A 20,472-nucleotide genomic window follows, 5' to 3' on the forward strand; every position below is an offset into this window, starting at 1 on the left:
GATGGCTCAGTGGTTCAGAGCCCTTCTGCTCCTCCAGAGGACCTGGGTTCAATTCTCCACACCTAGGTCAGGCAGCTCACAACCACCTGTAACCCCAAGAGATCTGACTGGTGGCACTTCTCGCTCCCATAAGCACTCACGGACACACATAACTAAACATTAAACTTTCTTTCTTTCTTTCTTTCTTTCTTTTTTTTTTTCCAGACAGGGTCTCTCTGTGTAGCCTTGGCTGTCCTGGACCCACTTTGTAGACCAGGCTAGCCTTGAACTCAAAGCTGCCTCTGCCTCCCAAGTGCTGGGATTAAAGGCGTGAGTCACCACACCTGGCCTAAACATTAAACTTTAAGAAATCAAATGGAAACAGGAAGTGGCAGCAGGAAGAACCAGAGAGCCACTCTGATGCAGGTGCAGATGAGTTAGGATGGGTCATCAAAGATGATACTGGCTAAATCCCTTGTGGTACTATTTATCCTGATATGGATGAGGATGAAGGGGAGGCAGAAGATGAGGAGGAGGAGGGGGGGGAAGGGTTGGAAGATATTGATGAGGAAAGGCATGAGGATGAGGATGAAGGTAAAGATGACAGAGGGGAGGAAGGTGAGTAGGATGAAGGTGAGGATGACTAGCACAGAAGACTGATGGATTCTAACCTTTTTTATTTTATTTTATTTTATTATTATTATTTTTTTAATTTTCTCCAGTCCCTGGGGACAAGTTGTAGTCATTTCCTTCCCCCTCTCATGTGCTCAGTCACTCAGTTTTGAGGTCTCTCTTTACACCATGGTTCTCAACTTATTTGGGGGAATACCTTTGAGCAAAACACAATAGGAAAAGAATCTCCATTTTTCTGTTCTAAATTCACTTTTATCCTTTCTTGTCTTAAAAACTGTGGATTCAAAACCAACACTGTGTTTGGTGGGGAAAAAAGAGAAGCCCTCCAGCTCCCTTGGCTCCACTGGAAGGTGCTAGGAGCCTGTGTAATAGTGAATAGGCTCTAGCTTTTTTCCTTTGTCTGTATATTGGGCTCAGAGATTGCACTGTGTCTCTCTGTGAATACAGACAGTTAGCATTTACCAACACGTATCTGTCTACTTTCTCTTGTTTAATAAAAAAAAGAAAGAAAGAAAGAAAGAAAGAAAGAAAGAAAGAAAAAAGGGGGTATAGAAGGTCAGCAAAGGGTGGGTTTGAGGCGTCTGGGGGGTTAAGTGGGCATTTTGACAACACGGCTTCTCCTTTGGCATGTTTAAATGTGATGTTGAATTGACATCCTTGCAGTTGAACGTGACACTTTTAAAATTAAATTCTCTCCTAATGGGGAAAAAAGGTTAAATGGAGTCCCAAGACATGAAAAATAAGTCCTTTGGCAAGAAAAGGTGGAAGCAAGCTTAGAGTTACAGACAGGGCAGGTTTGGAAGCCATGGTGATTACTAAGGAGTCAAATACCTTTAAAGAGAAGCCCGGTACTCAGCACTGGGATCGGGGAGGGGAGGTGTCCTGAGGGTAAGGCCCTATTATGCCAGGCTCTGTCTTGTGAAAATGCAAATTCATTTGCAAGAAACCAACTGAGGAAGTGTTTCACCAGGGTCAGCACTCAGAGGCCAATGCGGCTGTGGTCCACCTTCCTAACTTGGCGGCAGAACCAGTTAGTATTGCACCATGCAGTAGTGCCAGGGTCTCGAAATCATGGAAGATGCAGGATTGAAAGGAAGCGGGGGTCTTGCTGTGGTGTTCCAGAAGGTTGCTCAAGTGAGGAAGCGCAGGGCAGGGTTGGAGTCCCGGCAAGGAGGCTCTGAGGAGCCCTGGGACACACAGCTGTGAAAGTCTAGTCCAGAGTGTTGGAGATAAGAAAACCACAGGGCATACAGGGAGAGCTGCAGAAGCAAGGTGGAGCTGGCCCAATGGAGAGGCTGGGAGTGCGGGTAACCAAGCTGGAAGGGCAGAGAGCCCAGGTTACTTGCATCATAAGCACCAGGTATTTACCACAGAGCTGCAGGGTTTGGTGTTGTCCCTGGTGGATTTCAGCTTTGGTCCAGTCTTTCCTTGTGCTGTGCCTGTCCCTTCCTTTGGAATGGAAAGGCTTACTCTATGCCTTTGTATGTTGGAAGTGCATGGCTTAAACAAACAAACAAACAAACAAACAAACAAAGTACAAGGGCTCAAAGTTAAGAGATTGTCTGTCTCAGAAAAGACTTTGAACTTATACTTTTGGACAGAGACGGAACTTTGAAAGATGTTGGGAGTTTTTATTGTTGGACAGTACGGATTTTGTATCACGAGATGGTCATGAGCCTCGGGGAAAGGTGCCCCGAGGGATGGACCATTGCAGCTTTAAGAATGATACGGTAAGGGAGGAGTGATGGTGGTTAATATTGATTTTTAGGGTCACAGGGTCTAGAATCTCTAAAAAGAGATGTTTCTGAGCATATATGTGAGGGATTACCTTAAAGTGAGAAGACCCGTCCTAAGTGTGAGTGACACCATTTCATGGGCTGAGATCCTAGACTGCATTAAAAATAAATAAATAAATAAATAAATAAGGGCTCACCAAGCACCAAGATCCATCCCCTCTGCTCTCTGACCATGGGTACAATATGGCAGCCAGCTCAAGCTCCTTCCCCCCATGAATTTCTTGCCAAGATGGACTATACTTCCAAACAGTGAGCCAAAAGAAACCATCCCTCCTTAAGGTGGTCTTTTTTGGGGGGGGGTCAGGAATTTGTTAATACCGAAACTAGAACATTAACTAATAGAGACAATAAGGTATAGAATTCTCCGGAAGCATGCCAGAGAGGGGGAGGGAATGGCCACTGCAAGAAGTGGAAGGCCCGACAGTGGACCCTCCACCTGGAGATGGAGAGGTCTTCAGCGGGGAGAAGATAGTGGTGACGGTTGACAGCTCTGAGGCAGTGTATTAGTCAGGAGTGTCTAGAGCAGAGGTTTTCAACCTGTGGTCACGACCCTTGTGGGGATTGGATGACCTTTTCACAGGGGTCACATATCAGATATTAATATCATAATCCGTAACAGTAGCAAAAGTACAGTTATGAAGTAGCCACAAAATAATTTTATAGTAGGTGGGGGGAAGGGGTCACCACAGCACCAGGAACGCATTAGGAAGACTGAGAAGCACTGGTCTGAAGGATTGTGACTAATAGAACGGATCTCTCTGTATAAAAGGGATTATTAGAATGGCTGACAGGCTGCAGTCCAGCTGGTCCAACTCCCAGCTGAAGGTGCAATAATCCAGTCATTGTTCAGCCCGCGAGGCTGGATGTCTCAGCTGGTCCTCAGTGTGTGTTGGAACTCTGAAGAAGTAGGCTCTAATGTCAGCTTAACAAGAGCAAGGACAAACAGGAAGAGAACAAGAGCTTCCTTCTTCCACGTCCTTTATATAGGCTGCCAGCAGAAAGTGTGGCCCAGGGGCTGGAGAGATGGCTCAGTGGTTAAGAGTGCTGCCTGCTCTTCCAGAGGTCCTGAGTTCAATTCCCAGCAACCACATGGTGGCTCACAACCATCTAGAATGTGATCTGATGCCCTTTTCTGGCCTGCAGGTGTACATGCAGTCAGAACACTGTATATGCAATAAATAAATAAATAAAAAAAGAAAGAAAGTGTGGCCTACATTTAAGGTGGATTTAAGGTGGATTTTCCCACGTCTAATGATTTAATTAAGAAAAAAAAAATGCCTCACAGGCATATCCAGCCACTTGGGTTTCGGTCAATTCCAGATGTAGTCAAGTTGCCAGCCAATAATAGCCATGACAGGTGGTAATTAATTGCTGAATCTCTTAGATGGCAGTGACCTGAGACAGTGTAATCTAGACTTTAATACCATGTAGTCTGGAAGATAATAATTGTGCTGGCTAGCTCTCATGTTGACTTGACACAGCTAGGATCATCTGGGAAGAAGAAATTTTTTCTAAGATTTATTTATTTTTATGTGCACTGGTGTTCTGCCTGCTTGTCTGTGCAAAGGCGCCGGATCCTCTGGAACTGGAGTTTATAGACAGTTGTGAGCTGCCATGTGGGTACTGGGGATTGAACATGTGTCCTTTGGAAAAGCAGTCAGTGCTCTTAACTGCTGAGCCATGTCTCAAGCCCCATGAAATTTTGTTTTGTTTTGTTTTGTTTTTTGTTTTTTGTTTTTCGAGACAGGGTCTTTCTGTGTTAGCCTTGGCTGTCCTGGACTCACTTTGTAGACCAGGCTGGCTTCAAACTCACAGCGATCCGCCCGCCTCTGCCTCCCGAGTGCTGGGATTAAAGGCGTGCGCCACCACGCCCGGCTTGCCCCATGAAATCTTAATTTAAAACAAACAAACAAACAAAAAATGCCTCCATAGCATTGGCCTCTGGGAACATCTATAGGGCATTTTCTTGATTGATGACTGACTTGGGAGGGCCCTGGCCATTGTGAGTGGTGCCACCTCTGGGCTGGTGGTCCTGGGTGTGTAAGAAAGCAGGCTGAGCAAGCTATAGAGAGCAAGTCAGAAAGCAGCACTCCTCCATAGCCTCTGCATCAGCTCCTGACTCCAGGTTCTCATGGTTAGTTCCTGTCCTGGCTTCCCTCAATGGTTGACTTCTACACTGTAAGGTGAAACCCTTTCCTCCCCAAGTTGCTTTTGGTCATAGTGCTGTACCACAGCAATAGAAACCTAGCTAACGACACCAGAAGGTTAAGTAAACAGGGGCTGGAAATACAAAGCAGGATGAAAAAAAAAAAAACAGCAAGGAAGGGGCCGTGGGAGCCAATAATGTCCAAGCCTATCTGGAGAAGTTGCCCGGAAATTGTCCCAGCCAGAAATTCTGGAAGAAACAACTTGACTAGCCTTGAACAAGGCAGGGACTAAAAATACAGAGCAGAATATGAAATCCTACTAGAGAGACAATGGAGGCCAAGCATGGCCGTGCCAGATATTTCCCAGAAAAACGACTGGACGTACAAGCTGTGAGAAGGACGGACAGAGCAGTACACGAGGCCTGACGGAGAAACTCTACCTATCAGAAAAGAGAGAAGGAAAACTCTGGTACCATGGTGGAGGTTGCTTCACTTTTCCTGGAAGCCCCCCACCCCCATGAAGCAGGAGCGAATCAGGATGGGAGACAGGCTGAGGGGTGATCAGTTAGTGTGTACTTGGGGGACCATTGGGGTCTTCTAGAGCCTGAGGCTCTTAAGCTGAATTAAGAGGTAACTGAAGTAAAATATCAGGCCACGTAGGCAAGCCCAGGGTTAGGGGGCGTGGTGAACCCTGCTGTGAGGGAGGCTTCTTCAGTAACAAGGGGGGGCAGGGGGCAGGGGGCGGGGACATGAAGCACAAGGTCGGGTTTCTCGTCACTCAGAGGCAGACAAAGTAGTTTTGACAAAACAGAACATCTTAGAAAGATTTTTATGGCAGTCAAGAAAAGATCTGGTGGGACACAGGTAAAGGGGAGCCTGAATATTGAAAGGATGTCTTTTTCCACCTGGATAATTCCTAATCAGAAGCTGTTCATAGTGTGCCCACAGGGTTAGCCCACTGGTCCCCGCTTCAAGGGGCTGAACTGGGCCACCTGATCAAGTGTCTCTGTAGGTCTGAAGGACCACCGAGTCTTCTTGTTGAATGCGGTCAGGTTGAGAGCTATAGTGAGGAGCTAGGAAAGGGATTTTTTTTTCCCCTAATACTAAGTATTTTGTTTGTGTTATGTTTTCCTGCTGTCAAGAGGTTTTTCTCATTAAACTGTTAGGATCAGAAGAGATTCTTCAAGGGTTATATTCTTCAGGGGCTTAATTTTCCTCCTACCATTTGTGTCATCTGCTAGGACACATCAGGGTCTTGATGACCATGTGATCTGGGGAACATTTTTTTTTTCTGCAATTACTGATCCTTCACTTTGTAGCACGTGGCCTCCTTAGAGTTTCCCCTCTGGGATCTCCATGGTGACCAAGGCAACAGATTTCATGAGACCAAACTACCTTTTTTCAGAGTTGGGGGGCCTTTGAGAGGGGTCTCCTCGTCACTGTCCTCTTCATCCTGGCTGCATCGGAGGACAAGGAATAAAATATCAGTAATCTCTTCCGTCCTTATTGGTTTAGGCCTCTAAGCTTAGGCAGGTCAACACACAGAAGGGCAGTTTTACCATCTTGAGGATGAAATAACAGGTCTTAGTTTTAATTTTTTTGTGTGTGTAACATTGAGACGACGCTTAGTGAAACGCATGTTTGTTAAGACTTCAGCTTCTAAGTTGGACAGACTTAGTGAAAAAAAATAAAGTAAGTAATTATCTTGATAAACCCCAATCTTTGTTCCTGAATTCAGTCACTGCTAATGTTGTCTGGAGCAGATCTTAGGAGAATTCCATTGTTTGGAACAGAGGAGCACTCTCCAGTTTGACATCCGTGTACTGCCCTCAGTGGTGAGCCTCTGTCACCCTGGGTATACAGCCTTTGAGTCCGAGCTGTCGCACAGCGCTGCGCCTCAGCCCAGGCCTTCTCTGTTACGCTTCACCTTTCTGGCGTGGGCCTTGTCTTTCCCACCCCACTCCCACACCCGCCACCCCCTCAATTTTTTTTTCATTTTCATTTTAACCTTTTTTAAAAAATTAACAAAACAATCTTTATTCACATATGTTTTTTACAATATGTTTTCCCCCCAGAGAGCTAGATAGGGTAGTCACCTCCAGATTGTTTCTCTGCTCCTGACAGCCACGGCCTCAAGAGCTTTTCTTAAAGTCCCAGGAAGGAGCCCAGGCCCATTGTCCAGTTGTTTGTCTTGTGGTGGTCTCATTTCTCTTCAGAGTGGCCATGCATTCTGACCAAGAGGAAGAAAAAGTTACAAGAAGGGGAAGCTGGTGTTGAGGGGTCAATGTTGACAGTCCTTATATGAGGAAAAGAAGTGAATTCTTACTTACTTTTCTAGGACAGGGCCTCTATGGTTAGACTCTGCAGTACTTAATTTGTCAGAATCAAGAAGCTGCATAAGAAGAAGTTGGCCGACCTCAATTAGGTCCCAGTGCTGACCCCAGAGATGCAAAAAGAGGCAGCAGAGGGAGCGAAAGTTAGACATGATATTGTATGTATTGTAAAGCCAAGCATGTTACTGTATGTGCTGTCGGCAGTCATTAGACGCTGTTTTTTTTAATTTACAATGTTATTTATTTATTTATTTATTTATTTATTTATGTTTACAGTACACCTGCAGGCCAGAAGAGGAAACCAGATCTCATTTTAGATGGTTGTGAGCCACCATGTGGTTGCTGGAAATTGAACTCAGGACCCTTGGAAGAGCAGACAGTGCTCTTAACCATCTCTCCAGCCCTGTTATAGGTAATACCAGGGAAAGGGAGGCAGGGAGAGCAGTGTCCACAGTAAGAGAGAAGAGCGGGGGGAGGGGGGCAGGGGGACTGAGGGGGGTGTCCCAGGGCACAGAGAGCAGCCAGAGGAGAGTCTGGTGACAGACCTTCCATTCGTCTGCATGGGACTTAAGGATCACTCTAAGCTAGAGCAGCTCACTAAGAGCGGAGGACCTCCAGCTTCTGAGTGTGAATCTCAGATTTCGGCTGTGGAGCTTCCTGTAGTGATGGGGCCAGAGTGTCCAGTTGGTCAGGCTGGACCGCCATCAAAAGGAGGCTCAAACAGAAGCCAGCTGTGGATTGGTCACCAGGTGGAGATTCGTCGTCCCAGAGAAGTGAAAGCCTGGTCACCTATGTGTTTCTTGGATCAGGAAATCTGTCCAGGAGAGAAGGTGTTAGGCTTGTGAATGGTGACCACATAGACACTGCCTACTTCTGCTCTGGGGAGCAGATGAGGGAAGGCCAGGTCACAATAAGAGCATCCCACCTCCCAGAATGGTGGGACTGGAGGGAAAAGTTACTCATTTTTACTGTGAGAAGCCTGCATCCCAGGGACCACGTGGGTATCTTGCTCCTTTGTTGAATAGCAAATTTTACAATGGGAGTTGTTTTCTTGAGAAGGGCTATCTGTGTAAGGACCATGGTCATTAGAAATCAGGCCCAGACTCTGGGGAGATAGCTCAGGCAGTAGCTGTTGCTTGTGTGTGAGAACCTCAGTTTACTCCCTGCATCTGAATTTTGAAAGGCTGGTCAAGATGGTCCAGCTCTAATGTCTCAAGGCTGGGGGATGGAGACGGGAGGATCCCTGGGACCCACTAGCCAGCCGGCCAATCACCAAGTCATTGAGCCTCAGGTCTCAGTGAGGAGACCTGTCTCAGAAATGAAGGTGGATGGTTCCTGAGGAATGACACTTGGTGTTGATCTCTCATGCGGGCACACACACACACACACACACACACACACACACACACACACACACACGTGTGTGCATCTGCTCACACGGGAAAACATACATGTATGCACATACATTAAAAATAAATATTTTATTTGTTTTTTGTTTGTTTGTTTGTTTTTTGTTTTTCAAGACAGGGTTTCTCTGTCTAGGCTTGGGTGTCCTGAACTCACGGGGATCCACCTGCCTCTGCCTCCCGAGTGCTGGGATTAAAGGTGTGCACCACCACTGCCTGGCAAAAATAAATATTTTAAAGATTCGTTTTATTTTTATTTATTTGTGTGTGACTGTGTGAGCATATGTGCATACGTGCACACGCGCGCACACACACACACACACACACACACACACACACACACACACACGTACCCACAGAGGCCAGAAGAGGGAGCTACAGCTCCAGGTTGTTGTGAGCCGTCTGACGTGGGTTGTAAGAACCAAACTCAGGTCTTCTGCAAGAACGGCAAGTGCTCCTAGCTGCTGAACCATGTCTCCAGTCCACATTAATTTGCCTTCAAAGCAAGAGCCCCCCTAAGCTTAACAAACTAGTTTCAACTCCTGAGACCCACACAGTTCCTCCACTCATGTGGCATTGTATGAGCCCCCATCACCACACAAAATAAACTCATTTAAATATAATTAAAAAAAATTAAAGAGAACTCAGCAAGTTTTATAGTCATCACAGGTCAGGCTCCAAACGACTGTGGCCTGATTACTAAGTGTTGCTTTGGGTTTAGTTTTGGCCTTTTGTCTTTATGTTAAGCAACTCAGTGTGCTCCAAGCACTGGATATTTGGTTGTCACCGAGCAGAGGGTGACACTCAGATCCTGTCACCCTGCTGTTTCTTATATCGTGTGCACCAGACAAAGGCCAGTCGTGACACAGTGGGTTTTCACTCCAACCCCCGCTCTGGCCAACATGTCACAATGCTGTTCTAAGCCTTGGTTTTCCCACCTGGATGATGGGCACAGAGAGCAGAGATGCCACAGCTCCAAGGAGGCACAGAGCCTGTAGCCTGTGAACACATTTCACAGCCCCCTGCCTGGGTTCTGAGCAAAGCTCTTGCCTGCTCTCATTTACGACTTTGGAAATGGCTTGGGATGGCGGAGCTCTGGCTCCAGGCTTATGGAAGGGCTGGCATGTGAGCCTGTGAGGGACAGCTCAGTTCCGTGCCACGGATGTGGGAAAGGCTCAGTCACTTTGCTGTGGTTTTGAGCAGTCTCCATGTTAACCAAGACGTGGGAAGGTAAACAGATGGCTGAGTCGACCAGTCGTCAGACCAAAGTCCCTGAAACACAAAGGAATGCCCAGCCTGTTTCTGGGGCCATGAGGCCACTCTTTCCTCTTGTTCCACGGCTCCAGTGCAGACTTCACCTCTGAAGTCTTCTTCCTAACACTGGTACTAAGTGGGAGCCATTGAGACATGGGTGTGTCTGAGGTTTCCTCATCCGGTCCAGTTTCTTTGGCTGTGCAACTCTGAGCAGGTACATCACCCTCTCTGAGCCTCCTTAACAGTTATGTGCAACAGTGGGGCTGGAGGCTCTATCCCTAAGAACTTGCATGCTTCTGACATCCACAGACTCTTCTTCATAGTGGCAGTGGCCCGGGAGAGAGGGTGTGGCTCCCCCAAGGGCTCAGGGTCAGGGCCCCTGCTCTGTGTGGAATTTGGATTCTGCTGCCCAGAACAGCCTCTCCTGATGCCTGGAATCCCACCAGAAATGACTCATGCCTCTGGGAAGCCACTGGCCTCTCCCCCACTGAGCAATAACAGTAACAGTCTCCTGTGGTGGCTTCTTTGCTGAGAGCTATCGCACTGTGGCCTCAGCTGGCCTTCTGTATGCTGCAGAGAGCAGGCAGGTAGGTGAGGGCAGCTGGCATCAGGTCAGGAAGTCATCTACCTACTCAAAGATGCATAGCAAGCTAGAGCCACGCCTAGAGACTAGACTTGTAACTGACTTCTTGGCTAGTACCCTACATACACACACACACACACACACACACACACACACACACATTTTTAAATATTTAAAAAGCTGTACCATGTTTAAAAAGCTAAACCATGGAAGCTACCCAAATGCCCAATGTCCAATGAATAGACAATCAAAATGTGGTATGTCTGTACAATGGAATATTACTCTGTCTTGAAAAATAGGGAAATTCTGACTCATGCTAAAACATTCTGCTAAGTGAAATGAATTAATCACAAAAAACCCCAAACACTGGATAATTCCAGTTAAATGAAGTTTTTTTTTAAATAGTCCAGTTCACAAAGATTAAAAATGTGATTGCCAGGCCCTGGGTAAGGACAGAGGCAGAGTAGTTATTTGATGGATACGATGTTTCAGTTTTGTGGAAGAAAGAGTTCTGTGGCTGGATGATGGTAGGGGCTGAACACAATGTACTTAGTCCTGCTGAACTGTACTTTTGAAAATGAAACTGTACCCAGGTGGGCTGGATACAGTTCAGGGTGCAGAACATTCTCCTTGTGGGTGAAGCCCACACTTCAATTGCTAGGACACAGAAAACTCCCGTGTGTGTGTGTGTGTGTGTGTGTGTGTGTGTGTGTGTGTGTGTGTGTGTGTGTACATGTGCTGAGTATACACAGGAGCATGTGTAGAAGCCAGAGGTTGACATCAGACGTTTTTCTCTATTACTCTCTACTTGTCTTTGTTGTAGTGTTGTTTTGTTTTGTGTTAGCCTTGGCTGTCCTGGACTCACTTTGTAGACCAGGCTGGCCTCAAACTCACAGTGATCCACCTGTCTCTGCCTCCCGAGTGCTGGGATTACAGGCGTGCACCGTGCCCAGCCACTTGTCATTTTTTGAGGCATGGTCTCTCACTGGATCCACAGCTTACTGTTTCAGCGAGACTGACTGCCCACCCCCACCCCACCCCCCACCCCCCGCCGCGCCACTGCCAGTGTTTCAAATAAGTGACACTGAGCCTGGCTTTTCTCAGGGACCCTGGGGATCTGAACCCAAGCCTCGTGCTCATGCAGCAGTCACTGTTACCCACTGAGCCATCTCCCCAGCACTCCTAAGAGGAAGGGGGTAAGTCTTAGTATTCCAAAGAGCATGCACCATCAGTCTGGGAGATGGCTCAGTGGGGGAGAGCTCTTGCCATGCAAGCATGAGGACCCAAGTCCCATCCTCACAGGCCACGTGAAAACTCCAAAGGTGATGACACACACCTGCAACTCCAGCATTCGAAACCAGGGATAGGCAGATCCCAATGGCTCGCTGTCAAGCTAGCCTAGCCCAAATGGCGGGCTTCAGGTTCTGTGAGAGACTCTGCCTCACAAATGAAGATGGAGTGTGATCGAGGAAGACACCTGATGCTGACCTCTGGCCCCTACTTGTGTACCCACACACTATACAACACAACACAACACAACACAAACACAGATGGAGAGAGACAGACAGAGGGAGACATAGAGACAGAGAGCACACACCTTAGTTTATCATGATTTATATGTTAGGATAAACTAGGTCATGCTGCTGTAACAAGCAGCCCCTAAATCTGAGTTTAGCACCAGTCAAGTGTCCCTACAGCGTACTGCCCTCACATCACAGTGTACCTACAATGTCTTCTTCCTTTTTACCACAAGCCAACCTGTCTGCACCCCACGCCAAGGATAAAGCCACTGTCCCAGAAACCTACCCATTAGGCTAGACTGATGGCCTGCAAGCCCCAAGGGTCCCTGCTTAACTTTTCTCAACACAGTGGCTCACCTGGGAAACAAGGGCAGTCTCTCTGGGGTGGAAGCCAAGGTCAATGGGAGCAGTTAGCATGGCCAAGGGTCCGTAGTCTGACCATCCGCGTTTGAAGCTCAGTGCTTACTCCGGCACGCGGGCAGGAATGGCAGAAGCCTCGTCCTCTGCCAACAGGGCCCTTGTGAAGAGCCAGGAAGAAAGCCTTGCTCCAGCCAGCCTTGCGTCACGGCCGGGGAATGGGTGGGATGGGGCCAGAGGCTGCAAGCCATAGTCTCACGCCAGCCTGGAATACTTCCTCCCAGGAATCTGTTTTCAATCAGCGGGTCTTTTTTCCCCCTCTTTCAGTCTGACCTTGCCAAGGACAAGCATGCAAACCAGCGCCAGCTCCTGCCCAGCAAACATGAATCCCTTGGAATTTCCGCTGTTTGTTGTGGGACGCAGGACCCTGCCACCTACCCCGGGTGCTCTTTGTCTACACGTCTGCGCACATACAGGTGTGTCTGCCCCCACCGTGCTGGACTCCCCGCCCCCCCATTCCCACTCAACCCAGACTAGGCCTCGAACCTCTCCTGGTGCAGCCTCTCTCACCTTCCTTCTGCTAACACAAGACCTCAGTCTCAGCTGAGGGGGGCAGGGCTCCATTCTGACCTTCTCCAGTTGACCTCTGAGGACAGGGACAGTACCACGCACCTCTTCGCAAGACCTCGGATGATCACTTGAAGTGATCAGTCACTTCCATGGCCACCAGTGAGAGAAGTTCACGGATTCTCCCCATTTGAAAAATGAGGAGCCAGAAGCAATGAGTGGCGGGGTGGGGCGGGTGAGGCACACCTCGTCTCTCTCCCGGGGGGGGGGGGGGGGCGGGGGGGGGGCGGGTGAGGCACACCTCGTCTCTCTCCGGGGGGGGGGGCGGGTGAGGCACACCTCGTCTCTCTGGGGGGGGGGCAGGGGGGGCGGGTGAGGCACACCTCGTCTCTCTCGGGGGGGGGCGGGGGGGGCGGGTGAGGCACACCTCGTCTCTCTCGGGGGGGGGCGGGGGGGGGCGGGTGAGGCACACCTCGTCTCTCTCGGGGGGGGGCGGGGGGGGGCGGGTGAGGCACAACTCGTCTCTCTCCCGGGGGGGGGGGGGCCGGGTGAGGCACACCTCGTCTCTCTCCCGGGGGGGGGGGGTGGTGGGGGCGGGTGAGGCACAACTCGTCTCTCTCCCGGGGGGGGGGCGGGGGGGGCGGGTGAGGCACAACTCGTCTCTCTCCGGGGGGAGGGGGGTGGTGGGGCGGGTGAGGCACAACTTGTCTCTCTGGGGGGGGGCGGGGGGGCGAGTGAGGCACAACTCGTCTCTCTCGGGGGGGGGGGGGGGGGGACCACTCCCTCTGGCCACCCTGCTGAACTGAGAGCACAGGAGCTGTTCTTTCAGGAGCCCCGAAGGGCAGAGGGGTGGAGATTGGCAACTGTCTCTGAACTTGTTTTCTCTTCTGGACACGCAGTGAATCTGGACACGCAGTGGGCCGGCATCTCAGCCCCCCACCCTGTGCTAAGAAAGGCAAGCCTTTGTGGCAGACGTACCAAAATGAGTCCACTCTCTACGTTGCTAGAGCAATGTCACTTTGCTCCCCTAAGTATATATTGATCTTAATTGGGGGGGGGGTGTCTCCCAGGTCAATATAGTGTGCTAGAAAAGATCTTGTGCTGCTTCTGAGTGAACCCAGGCCTCAGCCCTTTGTGGTATCATCCTAGTCTCTCCCTGTCTCTGTTTCTCTCTCTCCCTCCCCTAGAGCCACTGTCACCTCTCCTCCCCATGGGGACCATGTAGAATGGGAACACAGCACCTATGCAACATCAGCTTACTTTGCAAATACAATGTCCATATAGACATAAGGATGTCTTGGGCTAGGGATGTAGCTCAACTGGTAGAGTGCTTGCCTAGCATGCACGATGCCATGAGTTCGATTCCCAGCCCTGCATGAACAGGGCATGATGGCCCACGAGTGTAATCGCAGCACTCGGGGAGGTGGCAGCAAGAGGATCAGAAGTTCAAGGCCATCCTTGGCTACATAGCCAATTCAATGCCAGAATGGCTACATGAGACCCCCCCCCCAGTGCGAGGGGAGCAAAGGGGGGGGGGAAATGTCCAGGATATGAATGGAACCCCAACTTGGGTTTAGACCTAAGTTGGTGTATTTCTCTAGCTCTCTCCTCATGCCCTAAGTGGGGTCCAGGTAGCTGTGATGAAGAAGATGAGGGGTCACTCCAAGTCCCCCCGGCCTGACTGCTTCCCAGTTCTCTGCAGCCATCACCCACTGGAGTGGGTCCCACAGAGATGGCTACACTTAGAGGCCTCTCTCAGTTTTGACCTTGAGCGATGTACACCTCTCTGTTTCTGGGGTTCGCCTGAAAACTTCAACCTCAGCCCTTGGGAGTCCATATCCCATGCCAGCTGTTGCCTCCCTTCACCCTCCAGCAGGCCCTAGTGAGCAGGACTCCCTCCTCCCCACATATGCACACACAACCCATATTTGATCTGAACAATGCCCCTCCCCCCAGCAGGTCCCCTGCCTGACCCCTAGAGTTGTGAGAAATTAAAGGCAGGTTTCTGACCTTCCCTGTTGGCTCCGTGGGTTTGTGACCTGCTGAGGAAGGGCAGCCTTCCAGGCTTTCACACGGATATATTTAAATCACAGAGCCCCTCCCCTTCCCTCTTTGGTTCGGTGTCTCTTACTAACATTTTCAAGGTGTTAGGGGAATCAAGGCCAGAGTGTTGAGAGGCTAGGGGAATGCCAAGCGCACTCTCAGGGAGCACACACCAGCTCAGTCTCTCCTTTATTTTATTGCCCATCACTTGCTGGGAATTCTCTCACCGTGTAGACCTTTCACCTCGGTTGGTATAGTATGTGCTGAACTACCAGGCAGCAAGCACACCTTCTAAGTGTGTGCTGCGCGGCCACTACCACCATTCACTCAGAACTCTCTCATACCAACTCATGCTACAGGTCTGGAGTGTAGTGATCGAGCACGAGGTGAAAAGTTCAATCCCCGTGTGTGTGTGTGTGTGTGTGTGTGTGTGTGTGTGTGTGTGTGTGACAGAGATAGGTGGAAGAGGGAGAGACGGAGGGACAGACAGACAGATAGACACACAGCTTGGATTTTGTACTCATGTGCACACACTTCACAGTAACAGCACATTTAAATTAGGACCAGCCACAGTTCCAGGGCTGGATGCCCACAGGCAGCTGGTGGCTGTTACGTGAGTGAGCACTGACGGGGCAGCTGTGGAGATTTCTCATCGTGTCTGTTACTGCATGAACATTCGTGATTCTGATCTTGCCAGGCTGTCTTTTGTAGGCCGGGAAGCAGGTTGCAACCTCTGGCCCCGCCCCGCCCTGGGTAGCTCTGTTTGCTGGCTAAACAGCGCCACCTGGGGCTGAACGGTGCTATGGCACAGTTCCCTTAGGAGGTGCAGAGAGGCGTCTCTTTCAGTGTTAGAAGGCATGGCACTGCTCTGGCTGTGTACCCTCAGCTTGCCGGGAAGCCGGATGCCTCTCAGTTATGTGCAGCTCTCTCCTTGCTCCCCAGGTGCTCTTGGAGTCTGGGATGGAGCTAAGGCTGAAGGCTTGATACTTCACCAATCAGTGAATTCTGCTGGCTGCAATACTGGGTGCGAGGTGTTATCTCTTGGGGTATGCCACCCCCTGCTGGTCAAAATGAGTTTCACAGCCCGCACCAGGATAGCAGGGTGTTATGGGAAGCTGGGATCCCAGTGGTGGCCTCTGGATTGCCGGTTAAGCAGCTTCGTCTTTCTGGGCTCACCACCTCCCCATCTGTCAAATGGAAATAACAGTTATTCCCACGCACAGGCTTGTGGGGCGCTGGGACCTGAGGCGCACTTGGAGGATGTGATGGACAGCCAGGGCTAGCCGCAGGCTGTCTGGGATTGTTGACATTTTTCTGAAGGGGAAAGTCCAGAGCTGGCAAAGGAAACAGCTGGATGGCTGCACCTTCCGTGGCCCCGCCACTATCCAGCCGGCGGCTAGACTCTAGTTTTCTCTTCGGTGGAACGGCCTCTTCACTGTTCAGCGAAGGGCACAGAGCAGCTGGATGCAGCAACCCTCACACCTGTGTAACCCCTCCCTGTGCCCAAGCCTAGGGCCCAGCCGCTCCCCCACATCAGGCTAAGCACACTGCATCCATGCAATGGCAGCTGAGTCACTGAAATCACCCTCTCCAGGAGCAGTGGACACCTGGCAGTGCCTTCAGCAAACATGCTTGCTTCCCAAGGGTACCCAGGGAAGCCCACTGCCGTGGTTTTGGAGGTGCTGGGTGAGGGGAGTACATCTGACACAGTCTGGCCCCCACCATTGGTCCTCTTTGGCATTAAGCCCTTGCCTCAGTGACAGTTACGCTCAAAATTGTAGACAACTGCAAGCAAAATGCCTTGCTTTTGCAGATTTTATAAGCTATGTGGCTATGTGCACTCCTAGAAGGAGCTGTGTAAGGGGGGGGGGGTGTGGAGAGCTTAAGAGATCCAGAATCTTCCATATTTACTTCCAAGTCCAGCCCCTGGCACCTCTCCTAGCCCAGGAGCGTCCCTTACTAGTGGTCTCTTCTCAACTCCAAGGGTTTCTAACTAAAAGGCCTTGGAAGTTGCTTTCAGGTGTTGGGGACCACCCCAGGTGGGTGGGGTGGGGTGTGGGAAGTGGGGTTGGTGGGGGATGTAGATGGTGTCATTACTCCATCCTTGATTATTTCTGTAATGTGGTGATAATGCGCGGGGTGATTGTGCAGGTATTATATTCATGTAAAGTGCTTGCCTGTGAAAATTGAATGGGGCCATTATGATGATAATTTTTATCTTAGTCTGGACACCAGCTTGGAAGAAGAGAGAGCTTTTCTCTCATTGTCCACTAGAGGACGCCAGATATCACTAACCTGCCCTGCCCTGGCTAGAATGTCCAGCTCTACAAGAAGGGAAATAGAAGGAAGGATCCAGAGGGTCATAGAAACCCACAGGAAAAGCATCATGATGGGCGGATCTGAACCCAGCGGGGGTCTGCTCAAACTACTGCACCAACCAAGGACAATGCAAGCTGTAAACATTGAACCCCTATTCAGATCTAGCCAGTGGACAGGACATTCTCCACAGTTGAGTGGAGAGCAGGGACTGACTCTGACATAAGCTCTGATGCCCCATATTTGACCACTTCCCCTTGGTGGGGAGGCCTGGTGGCACTCAGAGAAAGAACAGAAAGGCTACCAGGATGAGATTTGACCTGGTAACCATATGGTGGGAAAAAAGGTCCCCTTCTGTCACAGACCTAGGGGAGGGGAAAGGGGTGAAAGAGGGAGGGAGGGCGGAACAGGGAGATAAAAGTGAGGGGATAACAACTGAGATGTAATCTGAATAAATAAATAAAATTAAATTTTAAAAAAGATCAGCATAGCTTCCTTTCAGCTCAGAAGTAGCTCCTAGGCCAACCAAAGGTATAATAACTGTCCTATGTCCCTTGCCTACAGCAAGTGATGAGGGTAGGGTGCACTAGGCCACAAAAGTTCTCTGAACTCCAGCACTCAGAAAGGCAGCTGGCTCACCAAATCCAAAGCCCAGGTGTCCTTCTGCGGCTGCATCCCACTGCCTGGAGCAGCGTGGGAAAAGAGCTGGCTCCTGAAGCTAGCTCTTCACATGTGCCTGTGTGGGGGCCTAGACCTCTCTGAGCCTGTGTTTCCTTTGCTACGCCATGTAAGTGTCAACACCTGCCCTGGGATACAGTCAAGACGGAAGAAGAACCTCAGCACCCCGCCCCCCACTGTGTCCCATTCTACCATCACCTCACCGCTGCCCGAAGCAAAGGACGCAGAGCCCAGCATCTCCTTGATGTCAGGAGGAGACCCGCTCTCTGGTCAGGGAGCACAGGGCCAGCAGGGAGTCCTCCCCAGACACCAACATCCCTGGGATCCCAGCAGCTCTGGAAGCCTGGGAGTCTCTACCTGGAACCCTGGGCACTTAGGTGGAGAGGGCACGCCACACAATGAACCAATCTCCACGGGTTCCTGAGTCTATAGAGAAGTCTTTTTTCAGACAATTCCGGGCACACCCGACTCCCTAATAGGCAGGCGCTTTGTTGCCATTTTCTTTCTTTCTTTCTTTCTTTCTTTCTTTCTTTCTTTCTTTCTTTCTTTCTCTGAGGGGCGTCATGCACTCTAAGCTGGCCCCAGACTTAATGTTTCTGAGGATGACTTCCAACTCCTCATCCCCCTGCCTCCCTCATGACCATTTGGATTTTTGTTTTATTTTGTTTCTGGCCTGGGATCTGGAGCCTCTATTGATTTGGAGCACAACCAGTGTTGAGAGTTTGGTTGTATGGTAAAATTTTCCCCATATGATATAGCTTTTTATTTAACTTTTATTTTGTTTTGCATCTTAATTATTTGTGTTTGGGTTTTTGTTTTATTTCTCTCCACACACACACCCCCAATCCTTTGAGGCATTTTCATGCACCACCTTCCCTTAGAGTTAATCTTTTTAGGTAGTTGTTTATTAAAAGTTTGTTTTAACTTGCTCACTAGGGACCTGTTGGGTTTCATTCCTACCAATGACAGATTGGTGATAAAACTTATTTGTCGAAACTGAAAAAACTATAAACATCATTCTAAAAGAAAAGAAAAGCTACTGTTTACAGAAAGTGGAGGAGTACCCTGTTTACTCCTATGGCTTTCCATCGGGTCAGCGTGGGATGCTGGAATCTGACTTTTCCTGCCAGCCCTAAATATGACAGACAGCTGGGGGCATCTCCAGAGAGGACTGACAGGAGGGGGCAGACACACAGTGAGTGTGAGAGGCAGCATCCCCTCAGGAGGGGAGCACAAACATGGTCCCCAAGGAGCAGCTCAGCTCGGAGGCCCTCTCCACTACAGTGGACTCAACCCCCTGAAGCCATGATCCCAAACACATCTCCCCTCTCTCAAGTCAGGCATTTCCATCACTGCTACGAAAACTCTAATATTTGTTTTGCTAATAGTGTCAGAGGTCACAGTCCATGACTGCTTGGACAAGGCATGGTGTTGTTCCTCAGGAGCCAACTCGCCTTGACTTTTGAGACACAGTTCCTCACTGGGACCAGGAGCTTGGCAAAGTGGCTAAGCTCGTTGGCCTGGGAATCCCAGGGATCCACCTGTTTCTATGTCCCCAGCCTTGGGATCACAACTTCATAACCGTGCCCGGATTTCCATGTGGGTACTGGGAGTTGAGTTGGGTCCTCTTGCAGGCATGGTCTCCTCAGCCCCATTAACAAGCGTCTTTAGCAATGACTAAATGGATATTAAATAAATATATCTTCAAAGCCAAGCTCAGTTGGCACATGCCTGTAATCCCAGCATTCAGGGAGGCAGAGGCAGGTAGATCAGCTGTGAGTTCGAGGCCAGCCTGGTCTACAGAGTGAGTCCAGGACAGCCAGGGCTACACAGAGAAACTCTGTCTCAAAAACAAAACAAAACAAAACAAAAATAAAAATAAAATTTCACCCTACTTTTGTTCCCATATCATAGGTATTTTCATGTAACTACCCAGTCTTTGTAACTATGAGAGAAAGAGCCCTGGGGATTTTTCAGTGCTTCAAAGCAGGTACATGAACGTCTCTGTGGAAAGGCCACTTGGAGGTATGTTCTGTAGATGCCTCAGTCATCTTTTCCCATAGAAATTTAAATTAGAGGGCTGGAGAGATGGCTCAGAGGTTAAGAGCACTGGCTGCTGTTCTGGAGGTCCTGAGTTCAACTCCCAGCAACCACATGGTGGCTCACAGCCATCTATCTGTATGGGACTTGATGGCCTCTTCTGGTGTGCATGATGACAGAGCACTCATATACCATATACATAAAATACATGAATAGATAAGTCTTTTTTAAAAAGGAGAAAGAAAGAAAAAGTAAGAAAGAAAGAAAGAAAAAGAAATTGAAGTTAGTAGTTCCAAATTAGGAAAGGGTACCCCAGGATTTATGCCCTGGGCGTGAAGCAGATGGGAGATGCCCATCAGAGATATGTCAGTCAAAACCACAGAAAGCTACCTACCACGGAGATGGCTACAGCCAAGACAGGCAATAACAAGAGTCGGTGAGGATGTGGGGGAAGCTGAGTTCTCCTGCCTGTAGTGGGGTGGCATAAGTGCACAGCTCCTTTCGAAACCAGCCAGCAGGACCTCAGAGCATTAAAGTTCTGCTCGGAACCCAAGTTCCCACTACCCAGCAGAGAAATAAAAACAGATGTCTGAGCTAGCTCCGGACTGCCACAGGGGACCAAAAACTAATAAACCTCGTTGCTGTTCAAAGCATAATACATGTTTTCTTCTGTGTCCGCCCTTGTGCTCTCAGTGGCTTTGTCAGAGAGCAGATGACGAGACTACAAGGCCAGAATTCCACGGGCTACAGGGCCCTTAGGGCAGGGCTGAGCTAAAACACACACACCTAACAAAATTAAAGGACCATTGTCACCAAACAA

General features: G+C 49.5%; 1 long non-coding RNA gene across 1 annotated transcript; it reads right to left on the bottom strand.

Moving 5' to 3' along the window:
- Nucleotides 1-6,377: 6,377 nt before the first annotated feature.
- Nucleotides 6,378-12,825, bottom strand: LOC311594968. Its single transcript, XR_014778264.1, has 3 exons — nucleotides 12,009-12,825; nucleotides 6,886-6,989; nucleotides 6,378-6,785 (listed from the first exon to the last, which is right to left on the bottom strand). It is a non-coding gene; the product is annotated as an uncharacterized lncRNA (long non-coding RNA).
- Between the last annotated feature and the right edge of the window lie 7,647 nt (nucleotides 12,826-20,472).

Source organism: Acomys minous (assembly GCF_964271855.1).
Source record: "Acomys minous genome assembly, chromosome: 3".
NCBI classification, from domain to species: Eukaryota; Metazoa; Chordata; class Mammalia; order Rodentia; family Muridae; genus Acomys; species Acomys minous.